This window comes from Bubalus kerabau, chromosome 15 (genome assembly GCF_029407905.1).
Source record: "Bubalus kerabau isolate K-KA32 ecotype Philippines breed swamp buffalo chromosome 15, PCC_UOA_SB_1v2, whole genome shotgun sequence".
Lineage (NCBI taxonomy): Eukaryota > Metazoa > Chordata > Mammalia > Artiodactyla > Bovidae > Bubalus > Bubalus kerabau.
The window spans coordinates 68,118,108-68,146,021 of NC_073638.1; the positions used below are offsets into that span (position 1 = coordinate 68,118,108).

Below are 27,914 nucleotides of genomic sequence, written 5' to 3' on the forward strand. Positions count from 1 at the left end.
GAACCAGTTTGTTGTTCCATGTCCAGTTCTAACTGTTGCTTCTTGACCTGTATATACTAGATTTCTCAAGAGGCAGATAAGGTGGTCTGGTATTCCCATGTCTTTAAAATTTTTCCACAGTTTGTTGTGATCCACACAGTCAAAGGCTTTGGTGTAGTCAAAGAAGCAGAAGTAAATGCTTTTCTGGAACTCTCTTGCTTTTTCTATGATCCAATGGATGTTGGCAATTTGATCTCTGATTCCTCTGCCTTTTCTAAATCCAGCTTGAACATCTGAAAGTTCTTGGTTCATATACTGTTGAAGCCTGGCTTGGAGAATTTTGAGCATTACTTTCTCAAAACAGTTTAAAAAATCACTCCCTTTATATTTCTCAAGTGGTAAAACCCATGTCACTCTCTTCTGTCGTGTCCCCAGCATCTTGTGCAGAGCTTACCATGCAGTGTTGGGCTTCCCTGGTGGCTCAGATGTTAAAGAACCTACCTGAAGAGCAGGAGACTTGAGTTTGGTCCCTGAGTCAGGAAGGTCCCCTGAAGAAGAGAATGACTTCCCACTCCAATATTCTTGCCTGGAGAATCCCATGGACAAGGGAGCCTGGCAGGCTACAGTCCATGGGGTCGGTGATCTCAGTCCATATTATGTGATAACAAACGTTGATTGAGTGCCTCAAATTATCCCCCCTCAGTCTATGCCTCCTGGATCAATTGCTTCATGTCTTTTCTCCCCTTATTTTCGTAGACTCTATGTCGAGATGAGGGTCTGTTTTACTTTCCTTTACGCTCTGATTGTTGATGGTATAACTTTTTAATCTCAAAGATGTTGTAGTGGATGAAGTGAAATCATGTATATCAAACTTAGCTTGGTGCCTAGCACATAGTGGTGATAAGTAACTGATGGCTAATATTGACAATAGTATTCCCTAGTTTGTGTGTCTCAGTGAAACTTAGTGTTTGTGACTCCTTTGTGTTTAGTGGGTGTAGTAGTCCTGTCGTCACTCCGTTAATGTGGAGAGAAGTTTCCACACCATATTCAGCATCAAGTGGGCAGGTGACAGCTCCTGGCTCAGGCCACGGAATGCACAGGCGTGCACACTGCCATGAAGCGAGCATGTCGTTGTCAGACGATGCGACCCTCAGGCTGTCTGCTGCCCAGTCTTAGCAGTGGGAAGGAGGCAACAGCTGCTTCTGACGCTTCTGGTAATTATGATGGAGGATGATTCCATTCCACATAGGATCCAGGACCCGAAGGAAACAATCTGGACTAAGTCAGCATGTGCCTAATGAAATCGTTTAGCTTGGGCTGCGGCCCTACCTACGGCAAGCTGTGATCTACTGTGTTCTAACAGAGTGGTCCTGGGAGATCATGCTGTTTGGGAAGGGTAAATGATCAGTAAAATTCACTCCTTGCAGCCGGCCTTCCAAATTTATACCATGACCCAAGTGACTTGTAGGTAAGACTGGGAAGTAACTTGCTTTCTGTGGCCAGAGGAGTTTCTATCTTTAAATGGAAGAACGACACTTCTCCAAAGTGCCCTCCCCAAATCAGCAGGCACTTTCACTAAGGCTACTGAGTGTACCTCTTTAATGATTTCCCATTGCTCTGTATTGCTTCTGGCAGCCACACACAATGAATCAGGTATATTCTCACATGGGTTTCAATTAGATGTTCTATTTATAAATAGGCTGTGGTATGGTTGTCAGTGATTGGAATCTCACACTGTGTGAAGCAGCTGGATTCTGAGTTTCAGGTCTGTTTATCTCCTGCTACAGGACATCTGGCCCCATCTTTTCAAGCAGCAAATGGGTTGATATATTGATCTTGGGGCACCAAACGATGGTTCAGATGATCATAAGGTCACTTTTATTTAACCTCTCCCTATTCTTCAATAGTGAAGAATGCTGGAAGCCTATAAGAAGGCAGGATGGAGGTATTTTGGATTTTGTGAACTCAGACATGTCAGAATGAGAGGTGACTGATGTCACCATGACTTTGTAAGTCTAGCCATGTTGTTGTTCAGTTGCTAAGTTGATTCTGAATCTCTGTGACCCCAAGAACAGCAGGACACCAGGCTTCCCTGTCCTTCCCTATCTCCGCTTGCTCAAACTCACATCCATCAAGTCAGTGATGCCATCCAACCATCTCATCCTCTGTCACACCCTTATCCTCCTGCCCTCAATCTTTCCCAGGAGCAGGGTCTTTTATGGCTGCTGCTGCTGCTGCTGCTAAGTCGCTTCAGTCATGTCTGACTCTGTGCGACCCCACAGACGGCAGCCCGCCAGGCTCCGCTATCCCTGGGATTCTCCAGGCAAGAACACCGGAGTGGGTTGCCATTTCCTTCTCCAATGCATGAAAGTGAAAGGTGAAAGTGAAGTCGCTCAGTCGTGTCCGACTCCCATTGACCCCATGGACTGCAGCACACCAGGCCTCCCTGTCCATCAACAACTCCCGGAGTTTACTCAAACTCATGTCCATTTGAGTTGGTGATGCCATCCAACCATCTCATCCTCTGTTGTCCCCTTCTCCTCCTGCCCTCAATCTTTCCAAGCCTCAGAGTCTTTTCAAATGAGTCAGTTCTTTGCATCAGGTGGCCAAAGTATTGGAGTTTCAGCTTCTACATCAGTCCTTCCAATGAATATTCAGGATTGATTTCCTTTAGGATGGACTGGTTGGATCTCCTTGCAGTGACTACAGCCATGAAATTAAAAGACACTTGCTCCTTGTAAGGAAAACTATGACAAAGCTAGAGCATCTTATGTTGTCTAGCCTAGCCCCCTCCATACAAACTTCTACTCGGAGTGGATATCTATTCTGGAGTGGACAGGATGGGGGTGGGGATGACTGAATTTCCTATTGATTTACAATTGATAGTTAAAAACAAGCAATTAAAAAAGCAAGCAAACAAATGGACTAATTTCTCTTTCAAAGTAAATTGTCTGCTTGTTGGACTGAATTTGATTAAATCATCTAGTTGTTCTGGCATCATGTAGACAGCACACCATAATCTTGTGTGTCAAGCTAATGAACATTGAAATAAATCGATGAAACAGCTGTTTCCAATGAAGTGAACAGCAAAGTGTTATGTAAATGGCAATTCCTACACAACACCAGGTGATTTTTTTTTCCTTGTCCTCAGCAGAGACTGAGAAGTGAGGCTACAGAAAGTCATCTGTAGCTGAGATTTAATGAGTCTCTCTGGAAAGACCAGTGGAGCCACGAACCAGGTTTGTTAACCACTACCAGCTGAAAGGGGACTTCCCAGGTGGCTCCGTGGTAAAGAATCCTCCTGCCAATGCAAGAGACGTGGGTTTGATCCCTGGGTCAGGAAGATCCCTTGGCAAAGGAAATGGTGACCCACTCCAGTATTCTTCCCTGGGAAATCCCGTGGACAGAGAACCTGGTGGGCTACAGTCCATGGCATCACAAGAGTAGGATACAACTTAGTGACTAAACAACAGAAGCCAGTTTAATACTAAAGTGAGCTCATTGCAGCATATTCACCTCTGAGAGGAGGGGAAAGAATAAGAAAAAAATGAGCTGACCCAAGCCTGCACTTGGAATTTTTGGATTCAGGGCAGGAATGCAGATGGAGATCTGAAGGACATAGGTCTTTAAAAGTTATAAATCAGACTCACAAATGTTTACATAAAATATGCCCTATCCTTTTCTCTTTACAAATATAACTTTATTCTGGAAGCCCGGGTTCAAGTTTAAATTTCTTAGATTTATCAAAATCCTGCGTTGATGGTGTAAGTGCCCAGTTCCTGGCCCATTGCTTGTTATCTTTTTACCACCTTTAGCTCCTTTCTACACAAAGGCAGCTACCCTACCTTGCATATCCAAACTCCTTTTGCACCCCTTAAACTACTGCCCCAGCCAAACATCTTTGGGTGTGCACATCATTGGCATGGCTGGTCCTGGGGAGGTTGGATCCAGGGCTCAAGACCATTTGTGCACAGATTTCTGAAGCCCTGGATAACTGAAACATGGTCTAAAAGAGAGGACATGGGCCTTGGTGGTCAGGTCTTTTTGGCATGTGGAGGGAGACTTGGGTGGGAATGGGTCGTCCTTGTGTCTGAGTATAGTAGTAACTATACTACTATAGTATATAGTTGAATTTGTCTCGACTGTAAAGGTGCTTAATTTGCAGCTCTGCTTTAGCCCTTCTTTCTTCTGTATTAGTATATGCTGAGTCTGTTCATATTCTGCTGGTTGATTAGCTTTTAGCCATGGAAACTTTATTCAGTATCCTTGGATTTTCTTAAAACCACAGAATACGGAACATCTCATATCCTCACAAAACAGGGCAGACAGTAGCTTAAAAGCAGAGACTTAGATGTATGCTCTCTCATTTGCTAGCTATGTGACATCAGGCTATTTAGTTAATCTTTTAGAATCTTATAATGGGAATACTAACCCTTAGTTCACAAGGAGAAAGTGAGAAAAGGAATGCCATTTAAAAGATATGCAATAATAGTTAATAGTAATATTAGTTATTATTTTTATAGTTACTTGTTAGGAATGAGGACTAAGGTGTTAGATTGCCTAAACTTGAACCTCTGCTTTTTTGTGACACTGTGTAACAAAAGGCACAATATTGAACCTATATGTGCCTGTGTTTCTTCATTCAAAGACTGGTGATAATAATCGATTTTACTTTATAAGAGTATTGTAGTAGAGCTCTCCAGAGACAAGAAATAGGATATATGCACACATACATGTACACACGCTCACAAAAGAGGAGATTTATTATAGGAATTGACTCACAAGGTTATGAAGGCCAAGATGTTCCCACAATCTGAGATCTACCGTTTGCAAGCTGGAGCATCTAGAAAGCCAGTGGTATAGTTCAGCTCAAGTCCAAAGGCGTAAACATTGGGTAACTGATGGTGTAAGTCCTGGTCTGAGTTCAAAAGCCTAAGAACCAGGAGTGCCAGTGTTTAAGAACAGGAGAAAAATCCATGCCTCCGCTGGAGCAGAGAGGGGAAATGTGCTCTGTCTCCATCTTTCTGCTCTATTTTGATTGGATGATGCCCATATAGGTGAAAGAGATCTTCTTTATTGTCTGTGATTCAAGTGCTAATATATTCTGGAAACACTTTCACAAACACACCTAGAAATAATGTGTTACCAGCCATCTGGGAATCCCTCAGCCCATAAAGTTCACATGTAAAATTAATCTTCATAGTGGTTGTAAATGATTTAGTGTATGAAAAGTGACTTAGACATATGCATGCAGTACATACTCAGTATTAATTATCACGTCTTGCCCTCTCAAGCTCCGAAGCTGACCTTTAACTTTGGTTTTGGTGGGAGAAATGTTGCTATGGAATGAGCGACAGGGTGAGTCAGGACACTTCAAGCATCTTTCCTACTCTTTGTTTTTAAATCAAGTCTTGCCAAGTCAGAAGTTTTTTTCTCCCTGTGCCTATGCAGAAGCATAGCTGAGTTTTAAAGTAAAGATATGAAAGCTAGTGGGCATTTTATGGAGCTGGAGCAGTTATATAGTGGCTACAGCATCTATTTTGTTTAACTTGGTGTCACTTCATTTTAATCGAAATTTAATTTACTTTTATCTGGGGATGAGTTTGTTTTTAATCTTAGGTATTCAACAACATTTTCCTAAAGATACAGAAGCAGGAGTATATGAATTCTTCTTGACAGTATATCTGGAATGTTAAATATGCTAAGTGCATAGATTGTTCTGTATAAGACAATTTGTTTTTACTGTATTAGTGGGTAAAATATTTGTCATAGGATTTTTTTAAAATTGGAGGATAATTGCTTTACGGTGTTGTTAGCTTCTTCTATACCACAATGTGAATCAACTATAAATATACATATATCCCCTCTATCTTGGGCCTCCCTCCACCCTCTCATCCCACTCCTCTAGGTCATCACAGAGCACCAAGCTGAACTCCCTGTGTTTTTTTAGCAGCTTTCCACTAGCCCCACTCCGGTACTCTTGCCTGGAGACTCCCATGGATGGAGGAGCCTGGTAGGCTGCAGTCCATGGGGTCGCTAAGGGTCAGACACGACTGAGCGACTTCATTTTCACTTTTCACTTTCATGCATTGGAGAAGGAAATGGCAACCCACTCCAGTGTTCTTGCCTGGAGAATCCCAGGGATGGGGGAGCTGGTGGGCTGCTGTCTATGGGGTCGCACAGAGTCAGACACGACTGAAGCGACTTAGCAGCAGCAGCAGTGTGTCTATGGGGTCGCACAGAGTCGGACATGACTAAAGTGACTTAGCAGCAGCAGCAGCAGTGTGTGTATGTTAATGCTACTCTCTCAGTTCCTTGTGGGTAAGAGACAAATTAATTTGTATAACCCACAACTCTTTCTCAGGAAGTCTTGGGGAACAAGTGCCAGGTGTTTTGCTTGACCTGACGAGATTGGCCTGAATCCACTGAAGAGAGTCTAGCTATAGAGCCCAACCCGGGTAGAAAGCATTCAATAAGTATAGCGCTAATGATAAAGAATCTGCCTGATAATGCAGGAGACATAGAGATCAGGTTCAACCCCTGAGTCAGAAAGATACCCTGGAGTAGGAAATGGCAACCTGCTCCAGTATTCTTGCCTGGAAAATTCCATGGACAGAGGACCCTGGTGGGCTATAGTCCGTGGGGTCATAAAGAATTGGACACAACTGAGCACAAACAACAGCAAATTTTTATCTAAAACTATAATCCATCAACCTAAACCAAAACCAGTAAGCTAAGTTAGAAAACAATGGAAGATTCTTTTCTTGATTTTTTTTTTTTTTTTAAAGTTTCAAATGTTTCTTTCCCTTGAGTCACTGGGAGCTCCCATGTGTTAAGTGAATGAGTAGACCATCGCAAATAACTTCAGAATGGAGATAAAATTGTGATATTTAACTTTTAAAAAGCACAAGATGTTCTGTTTCCTAGTTTGCCTATAGAATATGGAATTCTATAACTTTATTTAAAAATAAGAACTATCTAATACTATTAAGGTGAAAAGACTGAATTGTAGGAGGAGAGCTTGGCTTGCTCAGATTCACACAACTCATTGATGATAGAAAAGGATTCAATTTCAAGGTGCCGTGACTTTAATTTCAATCCCAGTGTTTTTAATATTCAAAATCAGTTTTGTAAGGCATTAAGTTTAATGTAAGCATTCTCAGTGTAATAAGTATCTTGGAAATGAATAACCCCATTTAATAAACGAATGTGGTTAACATTTTTGGTAGTGACTCATATCTTGTGGTCCTGGGAGGAGAATCAGTGGTCAGACTTCAAAGGATGCATATAGACTTCATTTATACTTTCTAGAAAGGGCCATTTTTGACTTGAGGAAAGCCAGCTTAAACAAGCAACCTTCAAGGCTTAGATACAATCTGGGGAACTAATATAGGTCTGATCAGTGGAGCTTTTCCACTGTCTTTTTAATTAAAAAAAATTATCAAATAACTGGAGCATTAAAAAAAAAAACTCAGTAATAAGCCTACCCAACCATTCACAAGCCCTTTGGGGCTTAAAATTAATTTAAAAATACTAGCATGCAGATAATCTTCTAATTACCAGTTTAAAATAGCTTCATTTCTAGGCGATTCGGAAAAGCCCTTTAGACTGTGCTAATGATTCAAAATAACACATAGCCTAGAGTCAACCCTATATTTTTGTATTTCTCTGACATTTCTGCTCTAGGGAAACGTTGAGAAGCATCTCACCTCTTGAAAATACCTTTTAGATTAGGGGAGTTTAAAAAAAAATAGAGTCATTGTCTGGGTAAAAGTAGGGTATTATGGATTGGGCAAAGATATTTCTCCATTGGAAGGTGTATGAACATATTTAATATTCTGACAACGTAGTACCATTACTATGGACTATTATTATTAGCGTGAAATAAGAAACACACTCTAAAGACGTATACATTGTCCAGAAACAATCACCCTTGAGTGGTCAGTGGGCACAGTTTTGTTCTTTCTGAAATTTCTTCCAAATTCCGAGGCAGTCAAAAAAAAGTATAAAATAATGTTCACTATTTTGGATAACATGAAAAGAAGGCAGATGGGTTTTAATCATAGATTCTAAAAAGGATTAGGCTTTTTGGATGATCGGTACAAAAATAAATGGTACAATTTAAATTATGGGCATAAATGCCTTCAGATTCTTAAAGGGAACAGCTGATCAAATTTGTAGTTAATTAGTTAATGATATTCTGTGTAGCCACCATTTCTGTGCCTGGTTTACACAACCATATGTAATCACGACAAGAAATCATAATTATGGAAACCTTAGAAGTGACACCTCACTACCTACTTGTTGCCTAGAATCTTTTTACAGATTCTCCTACTGATGTTATGTTCCTGTCAAATTCCTCTAGTGAAGGGGAGCATGTTGCAACATGAGCCTCACAGTTTCATTTCTGCTCAAACACTGGGTTTGGAACTTTTTCTCCCTGAAATTGACCTGCGTGTGAGTTCTCTGTAGCATCTCCCATCTGATATGAAAATGTGCAAGAATGGAGTCACTTTGGTAAAAGAGTGTCTGGAGTTCTGCTAACTGAATACCCCTCTGGAAATCCATTTGGAAATCACCACTGTAGATTCCATAGCAACGGTTTTTAGTGTGGATCATATATCCCCCTGGGAAGATATGGCAAAATCCAAAGACATTTTGGAATTTCTCAACTGGATGCCACTGGCATCTAATGAGTAGAGGTCAAGGATGATGCTTAACATCTTATAATGCATAGGACAACAAAAACTATCCAGCCCATAATTTCAATAGTGTCAAAGTTGAGAAACTCTGCTATAGAGTAATGCAAGATATGTCTAAGCCCTCTTCTTTGTGAGACATGCTTTGATGTGTGAAGACAGTTATAGGTAATCTCTTAGCTTTTTCTTGTTCAGACTACGCATTTGTAATTAGTTTCAATGTGGTAATTAGTTTGTCATTGCCCATGTAGTGAGCTCAGCTGTTGTTCTGAGGGTCAAGTCCTCAGAGTCCTTACTTGGGACCCTCTTTGATTTCTCAAGATCTTGCTCATAATTGAGTGAGTGAAGTCACTCAGTCGTGTCTGACTCTCTGTGACCCCATGGACTGTAGCCTTGCAGGCTCCTTTGTCCATGGGATTTTCTAGGCAAGAATACTGGAGTGTGTTGCTATTTCCTTCTCCATGTTCATAATTACCTGTTCCAAATTGTAAAAATTTCCATGGCTACTCTTACTGAGTTTGACATAAGACCCCAAAATATTTGTTAAAGGATACAGTAAATCAAAGAAAATACTTATTAAAGGATACAGTAAATCAAAGAATAAGAGTGGGAAAATATAGAGCCTGAAATTCCCTAATGAGGTCCTTTTGTTTATGAGGATTATAAAGAAAAATCAGTTTATAAGTATTTCTTTAAATCCTAACAGCCATTAAGGATGGCTTGCAGTACAGTAAAGCTCCAGTTGGGGGAGCCCAGCCACTAATTCAAAGACTGGGAGGAAAATGGATCTCGGATTTAACTACAAATTTCCTTAAAATTCCTTGAGGGAAAAGAAAAACATTTTCTCTTTTTGATTTGTTTATACACATGATACATGGACAGAGTATAATAATGCCACTTTGATCTTATGGTCTAAGAAAAACATAAAGTCCAGAGTGAGAACTGTGTATCACACAGCGTTAGAAAATGTGTAGTTTCTTTTTCAGGCTGTTCCAACGGGAAACTCAAACCCATCCACTTCTAATGGTGGAAAGCGCCATTTAATTAGAATACACCTATTTTGAAGCAGATTTAAACTTTCTGGTTGTGCTCTCTGAGTACTAGTACCAATAGAGTCAGAGTTTGGAAAGCAGCAGAGAGAGATGGTGGGATGGGAGGAGAGGAAAAGTGCCCTCCTATTTTTTCTGGATCAGTTTTTTTCTGGATTATGCCCTGCGTGAGACAGTCATGCAGTGAGGAAATCCACAGATTGCCATGTGTCAGGGAGGGTGTGTACAACACAGGAGAGCCTTCCCTCCACATAGGCATTCCTGCTCAGTCTCTATGAGGTCTCTGATGAGGAAAGCAAATGCAATTCCTTCACTTTCTCAGGATCATTTCCTGTCTTAAGGAGTAAGATCTATTTTACATTCAAGTCCATTCTGAGCCAAAGGAGGAGGCAAGTAGGAGGTTATGATGACATTAGGGCCAAGTCTTGCTAAGGGCCATCCCCAAGATGTGGTCCACAGGTGCTCAGTCATATCTGACTTTTTGAGGCTCCATGGACTTTAGCCCATCAGTCTCCCCTTCCTACTCCAGGGCATCTTCCCAACCCAGGGATATAACCAGTATGTCTTGTGTCTCCTGCATCAGCAGGCGGATTCTTTAGCATTAGCACAACCTGGGAAGCCCTAGGTATGCAGTGGTCCTGCTTCAATTCTCCTTACAGACTTTCATTGCTGGGAATGACCTGCCTTGAAGCCTTCTCTCCAGTCCTTGCCTCCTCACATATGATGTCCGTTCATCCCCTTCCTATCTGACCTAACTGTTTTCCAAGCCACTTGCCTGTTGCTCTTGGTTTCTGTTACTGACAGAGATGGTTTAATGTTCGCCACCAGGTGTGGCCGTGTGTCTTGTTCCTAATCCAATTTAGCAGGCCAGCGCTAGGACTGGGGATGCTCACCATCCCAGAGTAGAAGCTTACACATAAACTTATTCAGCTTCTGTACATTTTAATCCTCCAGAGACAGGCCAAACCTGGCAATTTTTCTGAAGAAGTTATGACCTAGTAGAAAGTACGTGGAATTTTGAATCAGAGAGACCTGAATTTCATGCCTCGCTCTCCAACTTCATATTCAGCAGGCTTGTCTTCTGACCTCTATATGCTATATTTTTAAAAATAAAGTAATAAATATACATACAAACTTACAAAGAAAAGATAATCCACACAAAGTCACTTTTTAAATTATAAAATGGCATATGCATATTTATATGTCATGAGGCAAGTTGATTATCTTCAAGATATATCAGTTCAATCCTAGTATGCCACTATTGGAAATTAAAGTTGTTAAATCATTCTGAATAATTCCCAGGGAAATAGCCTACAGGTTAATTAGAGACAGATGGGGTAATGGAGTGACCTCATAAGGAACCATAATAAAAAGCAAATGGGAATTGAAGTTAAAGGGAGGTTACCTGTGGGAAACCAAAGGAAATGTCACCCCAGAAAGCAACAGAGATATTGTTCTGCAGAAGTAAAGTCTCACCTGTTAAACTCAAAAGAATTTGGTACTAGGTTTCATCCTTATGTAGCAAAGCAAGGTTAACACAGTATGCAGAGTGCAGTTGAAGGGACTTCCCTGGCAGTCCAGTGGTTACATTTCCAGTGTAGGGGATGCAGATTCAGTCCCTGATTGGCGAACTAAGATCCCATGTGCTGTGCAATGGGGCCAAAAGGTTAAAAAAAATACAGTTGAACTGTTTACATAGCTGAGAATTAAGAAAGATGCCATGAAGCAAAGCAGAATTTTTGAAATCCAGGTAACAACTGGCAGGGAGGTGTGGATTCCTTGGGTCTGTCTTGCTTTTTTCCACTGGATGTTAGACAAATTGATTAAACTCTCTAGGCTTTCATTTCTTAATTTTAAAGTTGTTGCATAAGATGATCTTGGCAATTCTGACTTAAATTCTCTTAACTAATGAGACCTTTTTATCATTTAGAAATTCTCCCCTCTTTGTCCATGGTACAGTTTAAATTTCTTACTTACATTAGAAAGCGATGAAAAAATATTTTTACTGCTCTTATGTTACAGTTTCATATAAAATGTGATAGAGTTGTAGATCATCAGGAATGACAGGTTTCTAGACTTGACAATGTCCATATTCAGATAACACTATGGTGTGGGGTGGCTTCACCCTGTCCCAGTTTGAAGTGAGGAAGACTCTCAGATTGGCTCCGATCAGTCCCAGCCAAGTACAGGTGCTGGATGCTCTGTCGTTCACATTGCTACCTCTGAGAGTTCAGGATTCCTGTGTCTGTTTTACGGGTTTAGGATAGCTTGGACCATGGAACATGGCATTGTAAATAGAGGGTCTTTGCAGGGTGAGCAGAATTTTGCATCATCGTTGGAGAAATGGCAACCCACTCCAGTATTCTTGCCTGGAGAATCCCATGGACGGAGGATCCTGGTAGGCTGCAGTCCATGGGGTTGCAAAGAGTTGGACACGACTGAGTGACTTCACTTTCTTGGAGAAGGTCATGGAGAGAGTGTGATCTCCTGCTGATCAGAGAGCTGGAGCCAGGTGAGGGAAGGCTTCTTATCCCCTTCTCTCTCCTTGGAATGTACATTCTGCCTTCCATTCCCAGCCTAGAGAAGCCATTTCAAGGATGCAGCCTTGAGAAAGGCAATGTGTTGCTGAGACCATCTGGACTGTGTACGTGACTGAACCCCACTGTGGCTTGCATACAAACTTATAAGATTCTTTCAGACCAGGGCAGAGATCCACTTGTCTTATGGCTGTCTAAGGCAAGCCCCCTATATAATTCCCCTCCTAATTAGATCTGCTACCTTCCACCCCAAAGAAATCTGCCTCTTTCTTCTCTTATTGCCTTCTGTGTATGGAGCCAGTTTCAAATTTCACCCTGGGGACTCCTGAGGTTTCAAGCCAATTGTAGTTGACCACCACTTCTGCTGGGCAGTTGCTGTGCAATGCTCAGGCAGCTGTTAATGAGATGCTCTTACCCTTGGGCCAAGAGAGGGAATATTAATATTGTAGGAAGAACTAACCCAGGCTAAGTGGGCACACACTGGAATGATCAAGAGTGGCCTGTGGGCGTTGCCTTGGTTGTCACAAGGCTCAGGCAGATGATCAGTAGGAAATGCTGACTTCCCTTTTCCATCATCCCCACTCTGGCCCTCCTGCCTGTCCTTCCAGGGCCCTCCCTTTCTCTAGCCCCCTGGATAGAGCTGTCTTAATTTTCCCACTTGGGTGGGGTCCCTTAGCTTTTCATTTCTGTTTCTTCTGATCTGTTTTTTGTGAATATATTTTACGCTCTGCTGCTTTAGGTCTTTCGTTTTGGATGCAAAATCCCTTTTCAGCTTTTTTTTTTTTTTTTTTTTTTTGACCTCTTTAACATTTCAGTTTTCACTTAAACACTTTGGCTTTCAAGAGTATTGTCTTTGAACAGGCTTCAAGTGACTATTTTGGAAGTCAGATACTGAATAGTGACACTTCTCTCTCTCTGCTTTCCCCCCTCTCACAATCCTCATTCTTCCTGAGGCAAAGGATGTCTCTGCTGAATTGCAGGTAGTTCAAAAAAAAAAAAAAAAAAAGGACAACGCACTGACAGAATTTAAAGCCTTATTTCACAGCACAGCTACAAGGCAACTCACACAGATGTATAGCTCCCTGATTCCGACAGGTAGTTTTTAAGGCCCTACTGTGTGTCAAGCATGTTAAAGAATATTAAAAGAATGAGACTCAGGATCTGTTCTCAGGGAACTAATAATAATGAAGTCCAAGAACTTAGAGAAATTGCTATTTTTCACTTTTTGTTTTGTTTTACATATGCTCACCTCTGGTGATGGAAGAGTAATTCTGGAAAAACTGACTCTGAAGCAGATGAGTGAATGTGTCTTATTTAAGTGACCTGGGATTACCTCTTACTTAAATGGACCCTGTAGTGAGTCTTAGAAACAAAAAGTCAACCACTAACTTGCTTCATAAAGTAATTTTCATTTTTGTCCTTATATTAGCTTTGCTTAAAGCAAACGTATTTGTATGCCTGGTGCTATTTCTCCCTCCCTCCCTGCCTCCCTCTCTCTCTCTCTATGTATGTGTGTGTATATATATATATATATATATATATATGTATATAAAATATATATAAATATGTATAGGATGTATTAAACCACATTTTGTCATAGTTTTTCCTTCGAAAGTTAGGATTGTGTTATTTTTCTGGGAACGAAGTAAGGTCACTCATTTCCTTAAAAATAACTTAGTCACTGTATTACTACTTTCGCTCACAGTGATGGCAGACTGTTTCACTAAAGGTATGAAGTGAAGCAAAAGTCCCTCACTGTGTCCAGCTCTTTGTGACCTCATTGACTATACAGTCCAGGGAATTTGCCAAGGAAGAATACTGGAGTGGGTAGCTGTTCCCTTCTCCAGGGGATCTTCCAAACTCAGGGATCGAACCTAGGTCTCCCACATTGCAGGTGGATTCTTTACCAGCTGAGCCACCAGGGAAGCCCTTCACTAAAGGTATACATTAGCCATATAGTCTGAAATTTTATAAAAGATAAGTTTATTCAAAATTACTTTCCGCTTTGTTTGGAAGTCTCACTACCTCCATGAATACTACATTTTTATATGGTTGGATTAGTAATTCAATCCTGGGTGTGGACACAGTCCCAGAATATAGTCACAGTTCCTTCTCAGATAATTTAATTATTTAACAGATTTCTTAAGTGCCATTAGAGGAACAAATATGTATTTTTGCATAGTGGAATAAGAAGTATACAAAGAATGTGGCTAGTAAAATATTTCAATGTATAGTTTTCAAGTTAAATCATTATCATGAATTCAGTGATATTCCATGTTAGAAATTAACATAGAGATACACAAAACAAAATATTTATTCAGAAATATTTGTTGAATACAAATGCTGTACCATGGGCTATGATAGAGAATATTCAATGATGAAAAAAGGATGCACATTATTCTCGTCTGAAATAAATATTTTTTGAACATATGTTGGAAAGCATAATCAGCCAAAAGAATATTTTTGTGACATCATCTGTTTTAAGTCTTGATTTCTGTCTTTACAGTTTAGTTTCTTCTAGTCACCAAATTGTCATGGGACTACTTTCTGATTCATTGCTTTGCTTACTGAGACTTACAATGTGAGTGAAATGAACTGGAGTCTGAATAAGAGTTTATTCAGCTAATATGAGTGTCCATTCTATGTTACACACATTGAGAAAAGATGACATTTAGTCTTTATCTATTTAGATGTTTTTAAGTGTTTTTTAATATTTATTTTTAAAATTGAGACATAATTGACATGTAACATTGTATTAGTTTCAGGTGTACAACATGACAATTTGATATATATACATATTGAGAAATGACTGAAGTCTAGTTAACATCCATCACTACACATAGTTCTATTTTTCTTGTGCTGAGAACTTTTAAGATCTACTCTCTTATTTAAATATATAATACAGTATTGTTAACTATAGTCACCACACTGTATGTTCATCCTTCAGTTCAGTTCAGTCGCTCAGTCGTGTCCAACTCTTTGCGACCCCATGAATCGCAGCACGCCAGGCCTCCCTGTCCATCACCAACTCCCGGAGTTCACTCAGACTCACGTCCATCGAGTCGGTGATGCCATCCAGCCATCTCATCCTCTGTCGTCCCCTTCTCCTCCTGGCCCCAATCCCTCCCAGCATTAGAGTCTTTTCCAATGAGTCAACTCTTCCCATGAGGTGGCCAAAGTACTGGAGTTTCAGCTTTAGCATCATTCCTTCCAAAGAACACCCAGGGCTGATCTCCTTCAGAATGGACTGGTTGGATCTCCTTGCAGTCCAAGGAGAAGACTCTCAAGAGTCTTCTCCAACATCACAGTTCAAAAGCATCAATTCTTCGGCGCTCAGTTTCTTCACAGTCCAACTCTCACATCCATACATGACCACTGGAAAAACCATAGCCTTGACTAGACGGACCTTTGTTGGCAAAGTAATGTCTCTGCTTTTCAATATGCCATCTAGGTTGGTCATAACTTTCCTTCCAAGGAGTAAGCGTCTTTTAATTTCATGGCTGCAGTGACCATCTGCAATGATTTTTGGATCCCCCAAAAATAAAGTCTGACACTGTTTCCACTGTTTCTCCATCCATTTCCCATGAAGTGATGGGACCAGATGCCATGATCTTCATTTTCTGAATGTTGAGCTTTAAGCCAACTTTTTCACTCTCCTCTTTCACTTGTTACATCCTTAGGATTTACCTTATAACTGTAAGTCTGTACTTTTTGACCAAATTCACCAGTTTCATATACTTCCTACCCTTGCCTCTGGTAAAGACCGATCAATTCTCTGTAACCTATGAGTTCATTTTTTTTTTTTTTTAAATTCAGCCTGGAAGTCAGATGGTACAGTGTTTGTCAGTCTGTCTGACTTATCTCACTTAGCATATGCTAATACCCTCAAGGCCCATCCATGTTGTTGCAAACAGCAGGATTTCCTTCATTTTTGTGCTGAATAATATTTCATTATATTTTGTTGTGGTTGTTCGGTCGCTCAGTTGTGCCTGACTCTTTGCAACCCCATGGACTACAACACACCAGGCTTCTCTGTCCTTCACCATCTCCTGAAGCTTGCTCAAACTCATTTTATATGTATGTATGTATGCATATATATATATGTATGTATATATGTGTATGTGTGATATATCATTTGTGTGAGGCATACATAATATCAGTATGTATGTAACACATTTTTATTTATCCATTCATTTGTCAGGAGACACAGATTGTTTCCGTATCTTGACTGTTGTGAATAATGCTGCAAAAAACATGGAAGTGCAGATATCTTTTTCAGAAAGTGACTTTGTTTCCTTCAGATGAATGCCCCACGGTGAAGCTGCTGGATTATATGGTAGTTCTATGTTTATTTTTTTGAAGGACCTCTGTACTGTTTTCCATACTGACTGCAGCAATTTACATTCTCACTAACAGTTCAGAAGTGTTCCCTTCTGTCCACATCCTCATCAACATGAATCTCTTGTATTTTTGATAATAGCCATTCTAACAGATGTGAGGTGATATCATGATTTTGATTTGCAATTCCCTGATGATTAGTGACATTGAGCACCTTTCAATGCATCTGCTGACCATCTGTATGTCTTTGGAAAATATCTATTCAGTCCCTTTACTCAGTTTTTAAAAATTGGATTGTTTGGTTTTTGTTATTGTGTGCCTTCTTTATACATATTTTGGATATTAATCCCTTAGATAAATGTTTGGCAAATATTTTCTTCCTTTCTGTTTTATTTTTTCCATTGCCATTCCAACCAAAACCATTTTGTTGATGGTTTCTTGTGCTGTAAAGAAACTTTTTCTAGTTTAATATAGCTCTAGCTCTACTTATTTGTTTTTTCTTTTGTTGCCTTTGCATTTGGTGTCAAATTCAACAAATCATTACCAAGAGCAAGGAGAAGGAACTTACTCCCTATGTTTTCTTTTAGGAATTCTGTGGTTTGAGGTCTTACATTTCAGTTCATAATCTAACTTGAATTGATTTTCCTCTATAGTGTTAGAAGGGTTCATTCTTTTGCATGTGGTTGTCCAGGTTTTTCAACCTCATTAAGTGAAGACACTATTCTCACCCCATTGTATCGTCTTGGCTCCTTTGTCATAAATCAGTTGATTGCATATGCATGGGCCTATTTCTGGGCTCTTTATTCCATTTAATGTGTTTACTCCCTCAATGCCTTTCTGTTACTAACTACATGTTTTTAGTCATTAGGTACTCCCATACCATATTTTCAAGTGTTGTTGTTTAGTTGCTAAGTCATGTCTGCCTCTTTGTGATCCCATGGACTGTAGCCCATCAGGCTCTTCCCTCCATGGGATTTCCCAGGCAAGAACACTAGAGTGGGTTACCATTTCACTCTCAGGGATCTTCCTGACCCAGGGAATGAACCTGTGTCTCCGTGTCTCCTGCATTGGCAGGTAGATAATTTACCACTGAGCCCCCAGATACTGTCAAGTACAAACAATTAGTCCCAAGAACAAAATATATAAGACATTTATTCCTAATAGAGGCTTCCTTGATAGCTCAGTTGGTAAAGAACCCACCTGCAATGCAGGAGACCCTGGTTCAATTCCTGGGTTGGGAAGATCCTCTGGAGAAGGGATAGTCTACCCACTCCAGTATTCTTGGGCTTCCCTGTGGCTTAGCTAGTAAAGAATCCACCTGCAGTGTGGGAGGCCTAGGTTCAATCCCTGGGTTGGGAAGATTCTCAGGAAAAGGGAAAGGCTACCCACTCCAGTCTTCTGACCTGGAGAATTCCATGGACTGTATAGTCCATGGGGTCACAAAGAGTCAGACACGACTGAGTGACTTTCACTTCACTTTCACTACATATTCCTGATAAACTTCATCTTGTTAGAGCCTTTGTAATGCTGATTCTACTTAGGTACTTTACCATCACCACTGATTTTATTTTATTTTTTTTGAATTTTATTTTATTTTTAAATTTTACATAATTGTATTAGTTTTGCCAAATATCAAAATGAATCCGCCACAGGTATACATGTGTTCCCCATCCTGAACCATCCTCCCTCCTCCCTCCCCATACCATCCCACTGGGTCATCCCAGTGCACCAGGCCCAAGCATCCAGTATCGTGCATTGAACCTGGACTGGCAACTTGTTTCATACATGATATTTTACATGTTTCAAAGCCATTCTCCCAAATCTTCCCACCCTCTCCCTCTCCCACAGAGTCCATAAGACTGTTCTATACATCAGTGTCTCTTTTGCTGTCTCGTACACAGGGGTATTGTTACCATCTTTCTAAATTCCATATATATGCGTTAGTATACTGTATTGGTGTTTTTCTTTCTGGCTTACTTCACTCTGTATAATAGGCTCCAGTTTCATCCACCTCATTAGAACTGATTCAAATGTATTTTTTTTAATGGCTGAGTAATACTCCATTGTGTATATGTACCACTGCTTTCTTATCCATTCATCTGCTGATGGACATCTAGGTTGCTTCCATGTCCTGGCTATTATAAACAGTGCTGCGATGAACATTGGGGTACACGTGTCTCTTTCCCTTCTGGTTTCCTCAGTGTGTATGCCCAGCAGTGGGATTGCTGGATCATAAGGTAGTTCTATTTCCAGTTTTTTAAGGAATCTCCACACTGTTCTCCATAGTGGCTGTACTAGTTTGCATTCCCACCAACAGTGTAAGAGGGTTCCCTTTTCTCCACACCCTCTCCAGCATTTATTACTTGTAGACTTTTGGATCACAGCCATTCTGACTGGTGTGAAATGGTACCTCATAGTGGTTTTGATTTGCATTTCTCTGATAATGAGTGATGTTGAGCATCTTTTCATGTGTTTGTTAGCCATCTGTATGTCTTCTTTGGAGAAATGTCTATTTAGTTCTTTGGCCCATTTTTTGATTGGGTCATTGATTTTTCTGGAGTTGAGCTGTAGGAGTTGCTTGTATATTCTCGAGATTAGTTGTTTGTCAGTTGCTTCATTTGCTATTATCTTCTCCCATTCTGAAAGCTGTCTTTTCACCTTGCTAATAGTTTCCTTTGATGTGCAGAAGCTTTTAAGGTTAATTAGGTCCCATTTGTTTATTTTTGCTTTTATTTCCAATATTCTGGGTGGTGGGTCATAGAGGATCCTGCTGTGATGTATGTCAGAGAGTGTTTTGCCTATGTTCTCCTCTAGGAGTTTTATAGTTTCTGGTCTTACATTGATATCTTTAATCCATTTTGAGTTAATTTTTGTGTATGGTGTTAGAAAGTGTTCTAGTTTCATTCTTTTACAAGTGGTTGACCAGATTTCCCAGCACCACTTGTTAAAGAGATTGTCTTTAATCCATTGTATATTCTTGCCTCCTTTGTCAAAGATAAGGTGTCCATATGTGCGTGGATTTATCTCTGGGCTTTCTATTTTGTTCCATTGATCTATATTTCTGTCTTTGTGCCAGTACCATACTGTCTTGATAACTGTGGCTTTGTAGTAGAGCCTGAAGTCAGGTAGGTTGATTCCTCCAGTTCCATTCTTCTTTCTCAAGATCGCTTTGGCTATTCGAGGTTTTTTGTATTTCCATACAAATTGTGAAATTATTTGTTCTAGCTCTGTGAAGAATACCGTTGGTAGCTTGATAGGGATTGCATTGAATCTATAAATTGCTTTGGGTAGTATGCTCATTTTCACTATATTGATTCTTCCAATCCATGAACATGGTATATTTCTCCATCTGTTAGTGTCCTCTTTGATTTCTTTCACCAGTGTTTTATAGTTTTCTATATATAGGTCTTTAGTTTCCTTAGGTAGATATAGTCCTAAGTATTTTATTCTTTCCGTTGCAATGGTGAATGGAATTGTTTCCTTAATTTCTCTTTCTGTTTTCTCATTATTAGTGTATAGGAATGCAAGGGATTTCTGGGTGTTGATTTTATATCCTGCAACTTTACTATAGTCATTGATTTGTTCTAGTAATTTTCTGGTGGAGTCTTTAGGGTTTTCTATGTAGAGGATCATGTCATCTGCAAATAGTGAGAGCTTTACTTCTTCTTTTCCAATTTGGATTCCTTTTATTTCTTTTTCTGCTCTGATTGCTGTGGCCAAAACTTCCAAAACTATGTTGAATAGTAAAGGTGAAAGTGGGCACCCTTGTCTTGTTCCTGACTTTAGAGGAAATGCTTTCAATTTTTCACCATTGAGGATAATGTTTGCTGTGGGTTTGTCATATATAGCTTTTATTATGTTGAGGTATGTTCCTTCTATTCCTGCTTTCTGGAGAGTTTTTATCATAAATGGATGTTGCATTTTGTCAAAGGCTTTCTCTGCATCTGTTGACATAATCATATGGTTTTTATTTTTCAATTTGTTAATGTGGTGTATTACATTGATTGATTTGCAGATATTGAAGAATCCTTGCATCCCTGGGATAAAACCCACTTGGTCATGGTGTATGATCTTTTTAATGTGTTGTTGGATTCTGATTGCTAGAATTTTGTTAAGGATTTTTACATCTATGTTCATCAGTGATATTGGCCTGTAGTTTTCTTTTTTTGTGGGATCTTTGTCAGGTTTTGGTATTAGGGTGATGGTGGCCTCATAGAATGAGTTTGGAAGTTTACCATCCTCTGCAATTTTCTGGAAGAGTTTGAGCAGGATAGGTGTTAGCTCTTCTCTAAATTTTTGGTAGAATTCAGCTGTGAAGCCGTCTGGGCCTGGGCTTTTGTTTGCTGCAAGATTTTTGATTACAGTTTCAATTTCCGTGCTTGTGATGGGTCTGTTAAGATTTTCTATTTCTTCCTGGTTGAGTTTTGGAAAGTTGTATTTTTCTAAGAATTTGTCCATTTCTTCCACGTTGTCCATTTTATTGGCATATAATTGTTGATAGTACTCTCTTATGATTCTTTGTATTTCTGTGTTGTCTGTTGTGATCTCTCCATTTTCATTTCTAATTTTATTGATTTGATTTTTCTCCCTTTGTTTCTTGATGAGTCTGGCTAATGGTTTGTCAATTTTATTTATCCTTTCAAAAAACCAGCTTTTGGTTTTGTTGATTTTTGCTGTGATCTCTTTTGTTTCTTTTGCATTTATTTCTGCTCTAAGTTTTAAGATTTCTTTCCTTCTACTAACCCTGGGGTTCTTCATTTCTTACTTTTCTAGTTGCTTTAGGTGTAGAGTTAGGTTATTTATTTGACTTTTTTCTTGTTTCTTGAGGTGTGCCTATATTGCTATGAACTTTCCCCTTAGGACTGCTTTTAACGTGTCCCACAGGTTTTGGGTTGTTGTGTTTTCATTTTCATTCGTTTCTATGCAAATTTTGATTTCTTTTTTGATTTCTTCTGTGATTTGTTGGTTATTCAGCAGCGTGTTGTTCAGCCTCCATATGTTGGAATTTTTAATAGTTTTTCTCTTGTAATTGAGATCTAATCTTACTGCATTTTGGTCAGAAAAGATGCTTGGAATGATTTCTATTTTTTTGAATTTACCAAGGCTAGCTTTATGGCCCAGGATGTGATCTATCCTGGAGAAGGTTCAGTGTGCGCTTGAGAAGAAGGTGAAATTCATTGTTTTGGGATGAAATGTCCTATAGATATCAATTAGGTCTAACTGGTCTATTGTATTGTTTAAAGTTTGTGTTTCCTTGTTAATTTTCTGTTTAGTTGATCTATCCATAGGTGTGAGTGGGGTATTAAAGTCTCCCACTATTATTGTGTTATTGTTAATTTCTCCTTTCATACTTGTTAGTATTTGTCTTACATACTGTGGTGCTCCCGTGTTGGGTGCATATATATTTATAATTGTTATATCTTGTTCTTGGATTGATCCTTTGATCATTATGTAGTGACCTTCTTTGTCTCTTTTCACAGCTTTTGTTTTAAAGTCTATTTTATCTGATATGAGTATTGCTACTCCTGCTTTCTTTTGGTCCCTATTTGCATGGAAAATCTTTTCACAGCCCTTCACTTTCAGTCTGTATGTGTCCACTGTTTTGAGGTGGGTCTCTTGTAGACAACATATGTAGGGGTCTTGTTTTTGTATCCATTCAGCCAGTCTTTGTCTTTTGGTTGGGGCATTCAACCCATTTACGTTTAAGGTAATTACTGATAAGTATGATCCCGTTGCCATTTACTTTATTGTTTTGGGTTAGATTTTATACACCGTTTTTGTGTTTCCTGTCTAGAGAATATCCTTTAGTATTTGTTGGAGAGCTGATTTGGTGGTGCAGAATTCTCTCAGCTTTTGCTTGTCTGAAAAGCTTTTGATTTCTCCTTCATACTTGAATGAGATCCTTGCTGGGTGCAATAATCTGGGCTGTAGGTTATTTTCTTTCATCATTTTAAGTATGTCTTGCCATTTCCTCCTGGCTTAAAGAGTTTCTATTGAAAGATCAGCTGTTATCCTTATGGGTATTCCCTTGTGTGTTATTTGTTGTTTTTCCCTTGCTGCTTTTAATATTTGTTCTTTGTGTTTGATCTTTGTTAATTTGATTAATATGTGTCTTGGGGTGTTTCGTGTTGGGTTTATCCTGTTTGGGACTCTCTGGGTTTCTTGGACTTGGGTGATTATTTCCTTCCCCATTTTAGGGAAGTTTTCAACTATTATCTCCTCAAGTATTTTCTCATGGTCTTTCTTTTTGTCTTCTTCTTCTGGGACCCCTATGATTCGAATGTTGTAGCGTTTAATATTGTCCTGGAGGTCTCTGAGATTGTCCTCATTTCTTTTAATTCGTTTTTCTTTTATCCTCTCTGATTCATTTATTTCTACCATTCTATCTTCTAATTCACTAATCCTATCTTCTGCCTCTGTTATTCTACTATTTGTTGCCTCCAGAGTGTTTTTAATTTCACTTATTGCATTATTCATTATATATTGACTCTTTTTTATTTCTTCTAAGTCCTTGTTAAATCTTTCTTGCATCTTCTCAATCCTTGCCTCCAGGCTATTTATCTGTGATTCCATTTTAATTTCAAGATTTTGGATCAATTTCACTATCATTATTCGGAATTCTTTATCAGGTAGATTCCCTATCTCTTCCTCTTTTGTTTGGTTTGGTGGGCATTTATCCTGTTCCTTTATCTGCTGGGTATTCCTCTATCTCTTCATCTTGTTTAAATTGCTGAGTTTGGGGTGTCCTTTCTGTATTCTGGCAGTTTGTGGAGTTCTCTTTATTGTGGCATTTCCTCGCTGTGTGTGGGTTTGTACAGGTGGCTTGTCACGGTTTCCTGGTTAGGGAAGCTTGTGTCGATGTTCTGGTGGATGGAGCTGTATTTCTTCTCTCTGGAGTGTAATGAAATGTCCAGTAATGAGTTATGAGATGTCTATGGTTTTGGGGTGACTTTGGGCAGCCTGTATCTTGAAGCTCAGGGCTGTGTTCCTTTGTTGCTGGAGAGTTTGCTTGGTATGTCTTGCCCTGGAACTTGTTGGCCCTTGTGTGGTGCTTGGTTTCAGTGTCGGTATGGAGGCGTTTGATGAGCTCCTGTCATGGTGTAATGCCTTTTGAGAATGTCTTTATTTGAATGTTATTTGAAGAGTTATTCTAAACGTGTGTTCCTTGCAAGGATTATGACAATCCTGACTTCAAATTGATGACCAGAATTTTGTTCTTAATTTTAAAGAAAATCAACTTGGGAGAGTAGCAATTGTTAAAAGTAACTATCATTCTGATAGGGATAATAAACTCTTCTCTCCTTATATACTCATCATGGAGATCTGAAGATGGTCAAATACTATAAATAGTAAGCATTAGAAAGGTTTTACAATAAATTAATTATAATGCACAACTGAGTGTTTCTTTGTATACAATTTAATTAGAAGGAAGATTTGTAGATACTTTTTGTCTTTTCCAATACACTCTGGCTTCTTTTTGGAAGTGAAAATAATGCTAGTAATGAAGAAGTTTGTATCTTAGAGAGTGGTTGCTGTGTCAGTCATCTATTGTCTCAATAATGGTGTGTTTTGCATGATCACCCTAAACCATCCGTTTTGCTTGCAAGTCTGGAGCTTGGCAATTGAGTCTGGCATTGGCTTGGCCATTCTTTGATTCTGGGCTGGGCTTATTTGCCCACCTGGAATCAACTGGCTGTTGGCTGATCTAGGATAGTCTTGGCTGGGGTGACTGGGGCTAATCACGACTGGAGCAGACCTGCTCAATCAAGCATGTGTTAATGGCAATCACAGACAAGCAACAGAACAAACTAAAACATTCAAGTATTTTTCCAAGCCCCTGTGTAATTCACATTGTTCAGCTTGTTGACATGGCTGAACTAGTCAAGGGGTTAGGCGGAACATCTCCCTCAAGGTAGGAGAGCATTGCAAAGTTATATGGCAAACTGTGTGAATACAGGATGGGTGAAAAACGGGGGCTATTGATCTAGTACGACGGTCAGAATGAGAACTACTGTAGTCAATATGAAATGAAATGAATATGAAAGAAAGTTTGGGATCACAAACTATATCTTGGCACATCTGGGTGAAATAAAATATAGAAAAAAACAGAATTATTGAGAGTCTTATTATGCTGGTTCCCAAGTGTTCAGTTTTTAGGGATTTATGATTTGATTGAGAATGGTTTGATTGGCCTGGTTTAATTTTTTTAAAGCGAGAGTTATAGACTATTCATGCTCATTAATTTTCCTTTGCTCTAAAGATTGTGGCATTTGTTTTGAATTACAAACCAGTCTTGATTAGGTAAGGGAATAAGCACAGGATAATCAGCGTAGGTACTGCATCCCATAAATATATTAGGTTCATGTATTTTACTCGAGGCATTGGCACCTTATGTTTAATTATTTACAGTAAGATGATAATGTTCTAATAGGTGTCTGGCCGTATATTTGAGAGGTGGAACAGCATCTTTCCTAATTTTAAATTAAAGGCTTCCTGTGATACTACTGGTTTTGTGGGAATGTGGTGAAAACTACTGATTTTACTTTCTAAATTTTAAGGACAAGTTTTATACTTAAAAATAGATTCTAAAATTTGTTTATAAAAAATAAATAAAATTTTGTTTATGTTTTATGAAAAATGAGATTTAGTTCTAGAGTCTTGGTTCTACTACTCTTTAAGGGTACCTATAAGAATATAAGGATTGTTATGCTTTACCCAGTGCTTTAAAAAAATATGTGTATATATATACATATAGAAAAAATCAAGATAGGTAAACCAAAATATTAATGATACTTATCTTTAGAAAGTAATATCAGGGATAATTTTAAGTTCCTCTTAGGAATATTTTTCAAATTTTCTAAAAATAAATACTATTTTATTTAATCAGACTTAACAATTGATTAAATTCCATTTAAGGTATTATGTGTCATTGCCTTCAAAATTTAGAACTATTGCTGAATTATTCATTCTACATTAATACATATATATTTAGTTGATAAATATACTTTCTACAAAATTACCTAAATTACTGGCCATTCGTCTCACCTACATACTTTATGTCCCAGACGAACTGAATTACCTGGATTTCTCTGAACTTTCTTTTCTGCCTTATCTCTCTAGGGCTCTGATCAGGCTCATTCTTTTCTACCTTTCAAGTCTTACAAAAATATTGCTTACCTAAGTAAACCTCTTCTGATTCCCTAGACACATTGCCCTCTCTCAGTCAGTTCAGTTCAGTTCAGTCACTCAGTCAAGTCCGAATCTTTGAGACCCCATGAATCGCAGCACGCCAGGCCTCCCTGTCCATCACCAACTCCTGGAGTTCACTCAGACTCACGTCCATAGAGTCAGTGATGCCATCCAGCCATCTTATCCTCTGTTGTCCCCTCATCCTCCTGCCCCCAATCCCTCCCAGCATCAGGGTCTTTTCCAACGAGTCAACTCTTCACATGAGGTAGCCAAAGTACCGGAGTTTCAGCTTCAGCATCATTCCTTCCAAAGTACATCCAGGACTGATCTCCTTTAGAATGGACTGGTTGGATCTCCTTGCAGTCCAAGCAGCTCTCAAGAGTCTTCTCCAACACCACAGTTCAAAAGCATCAATTCTTCGGCGCTCAGCTTTCTTCACAGTCCAACTCTCACATCCATACATGACCACTGGAAAAACCATAGCCTTGACTAGATGAACCTTTGTTGCCCTCTCTAGCACTCATCAAAAGTATAATGAAGTGATTGTTTATATAATTAGATAACTTCAAGGAAGCTGGTCTTTCTTCTAACTTGGTAGGTAGAGGTAGGTACCTTCCTAGAAAGATAACTTCCTTCCCAATAGTAGGACCCTGTTTAATTGTATTCACTACTGTATTCTCTGCAACTAGCACAGTGCCTAAAATGCAGACATTCTAAAGACATGTCTTTTGAGTAAATGGATCAGTGGTTGAAATATAGACAAAAGGATGGTTGGTTAGAGAGAAGGAGGGACTGAATCTGCTCTTTCTAGAGAACCTAGCCAAGTGCACACAATCTTCAGTGCTCCCTCTCCTGTCTTCTCAGGCAGACTTGGCTGCTCCTTTCCCTAGGTGTGTATTGCCCCTTCATTCACTTGCTCAATAATTATTTACTGAACCCTTACTAAGTGGCAAACACTGCATTATAGCTGTAGATTAAGTACTAAAGGAGATGTATTAGTTCTTTGCTTTCATGAGGCTTATATTCCGATAGAGATAATTAAAAAGTGAAGTCAATAGAGCAATTTCAGATAGTAACAAGTGCTAAAAAAAAAAAAAAAAAAACTGCACAAGAGTGCAAATATCTTTTCAAGATCTGGATTTCAATGCTCTTTTATAGATTCCTAGAAGTGGGATTGCTGGATCATGTGGTTCAGTTCAGTTGCTCAGTCATGTCTGACTTTGTGACCCCAGACTGCATTACATCAGGCTTCCCTCTCTATCACCAACTCCCAGAGCCTGCTCAAATTCATGTCCATCAGGTTGGTGATGCCATCCAACCATCTCATCCTCGGGCGTCTGCTTCTCTTCCTGCCTTCAGTCATTCCCAGCATCAGGGTCTTTTCCAATGAGTCAGTTCTTTGCATCAGGTGGCCAAAGTATGGGAATTTCAGCTTCAGCATCAGTCCTTACAATGAATATTCAGGACTGATTTCCTTTAGAATGGACTGAATGGATCTCCTTGCAGTCCAAGGGACTCTCAAGAGTCTTCTCCAATACTACAGTTCAAAAGCATGGATTCTTTGGCACTCAGCTTTCTTTATAGTTCAACTCTGACATCCATATATGACTACTGGAAAAAACCATAGCTTTGACTAGGATCACGTGGTAGTTCTAGTTTTAGTTTTTGGGGGATTTGTCCACAGTGTTTTCCATAGCGGCTGTTTATTGCAGTGTTATTCCCAATAGTCAAGAGGTGGAAATAACCTAAATTCCACTAACTAGTGAATGGATAAGAAAATGTGATGCATACACACGATGGAATGTTATTCAGCTCTAAAAGAGAAGGATACTCTGTAATATGTTGTAACATGGATGAACCTTGAGAATAGTACACTGAAAGAAATAAGCCAGTAATGGAAAGACAAATACTGCATGATTCCGCTTACATGAGGTAACTTAGTCAGTCATACTTACAGAAGCAGAGAGTTGAATGTTGGTTGTCAAAATTGGGGCATAGGGAGAAATGGGGAATTGTTGACTGGATATAAAGTTTCAGTCATGCACGATTAAAAAAAGAGTTCTGGCAACTTACTATACGATAATCTTCATATACTAACAGCATGGTACTATGTGCTCAAAACT

General features: G+C 39.3%; 1 long non-coding RNA gene across 1 annotated transcript in view; it reads left to right on the plus strand.

Annotated features, from left to right (window-relative positions):
- LOC129629326 (uncharacterized) overlaps positions 1–17,394 on the plus strand; it is a 38,080-nt gene extending 20,686 nt beyond the window's left edge. The window contains exon 3 of the long non-coding RNA XR_008703162.1: positions 16,466–17,394. This is a non-coding gene — a long non-coding RNA (uncharacterized LOC129629326). The remainder of the gene's footprint in view (positions 1–16,465) is intronic.
- The last annotated feature ends 10,520 nt before the right edge of the window (positions 17,395–27,914 follow it).